Source organism: Vanellus vanellus, assembly GCF_965231255.1.
Source record: "Vanellus vanellus genome assembly, chromosome: Z".
NCBI classification, from domain to species: domain Eukaryota; kingdom Metazoa; phylum Chordata; class Aves; order Charadriiformes; family Charadriidae; genus Vanellus; species Vanellus vanellus.
In genome coordinates this window covers 16,402,270-16,404,013 of record NC_138908.1, presented here as the reverse complement: position 1 = coordinate 16,404,013, position 1,744 = coordinate 16,402,270, and positions in this window count along the sequence as shown.

The window sequence follows — 1,744 nt, the reverse complement described above, 5'->3', positions numbered from 1 at the left end:
TGGAGGTGAATGGGAACAGTCGGTGTCCGTCCTTTCCATACCAAATAAGAAGATGGAAGGTATAATGTCAAACCAGAATCCCAGACTCATTACCTGACCAATTCTGTAATTATGTATATGATTTATTGATTGAGAACCATGTATGTGCTCTTGAAGTGTGGGTGTACTGCTTGGGGGTATTCACAGAGCTAAGGGGCAGGGTGGCCTGTGTCTCTGCCTGGAAATACTGGTGGTTGGAGGGAGAATAATAATTTGGGGGCTTTTGGAGGAGAAGGTTTGAGTTCTCAGTTCTAGGAAATCTGGGCTCCCCTGGGAGGGTGCAAAGCATGATCAAGGGGAAAAAATTAACCCACCTGTTTGCTCATTTTAATATTGAACTCATGAGTGGTTATTTCTATTCTGTAATTGAGTGCTGATGTGCCTTTCTGTGGAAGCTGAGCTCAGGCACAGCGAGGTCCAGGAGCTCCTGCTTTTTTCACAGCTCAGGAGAAACATGTGGGAGCAAAGTACAAAGAATGGAGAGTTGACTGATACTGCCAGTTAGGGCTTATTCACCTGTCTTTTTCTTGCCATAGAAGCTGCCCTCTCCCAGTTGTTTGACATTTCCCCAGCTAGGGAAGGGTAACCTTCAGCTGAGTGTGACATTTCCCTGATCTGTTTCACTGCATAGGCTTAATACTAAGAGTCCAAATGTGAGTCTTTCCTATCCTAGGGCCCTTTGAGAGGACAATGGCCAATGATACTGCATCATGGTGGTAAAGGGGATGTTTCAAATGAGATTTCCTATAATCCCTCTAGAACTGGGTGGAATAGACAAAAGAGGAGACTCAAGAGAAAGGAAAGAAAGAGTATTAAATATTTGAGAGTAAAGATGCACTAGAACAGAGTAGAAAATGTGATGTCAATGGTAGCACTTCCTTCTGCCTCCCCCCATGCATCCTTCCAGTGCAAGCCTATCACCCAGTGGTCTTGTGTTACCATGGCTTTAGAAAACGGTATCTTGTATTTGGGCCAGTAGCTGTTAGTGGTCCATTTGAACATGAGATTTATGAAGCTGCAAACAGCAGGGACATCCACTCTATCCATTAATGGTTAGAGGGAATCTTGCATATTGAGTTGTCATGTTTAGCAGCACTTATGAACCATGGGTGCTTTCAGCTCTGCAACCTACTGGCCCTCTTTGATGCTCACTTTCCCAAGCTATACTGATACCAGCGGCATAGCAAGCACTTGCTCAGAGCATGTAGAGGCCTTGCCGCAGAAAATTATTTTTTCAGCCTCTTAAAAAACAGGATACAGCCTGCAAATCCAGTTCAGGGTTGTCTAGGGGCAAAAAGGGACGAGGGGGTAGAGCGTCGCCTTTATTTCTATTACCTTGCTGCGCCCTCCCTCACCCTGCCTGCCCTAAACGGCTGGCCGCAGGCTCTCCTACCGTGTGCATATGCTTGCCTTTTTTTTTTTTCCTGTTTCTCTTGCGAAGGGCAGACGGCAGCACACTCCATGCCTGCGCCGGTGGCCCGGCCCCTTCCTCCGGGGCCGCTTTCGGTTTCTATTCTCCCTCTGGCCTCAGGTTTCTTTTTCCCATCCTCTCCCAGCCTCCGGGGAGGGAGGGGTGGGTTGTTCCTCTCGCGCCCCGCCGGCTCTCTCCGTGCCAGGGCAGGGTGCTCCGCGCCCCCGACGCAGCCGGAGCCGGGAGCGGGAGCGGTGGTGCCACCGCCGCCGGCGGTGGGGAGCCGGCCTTGCC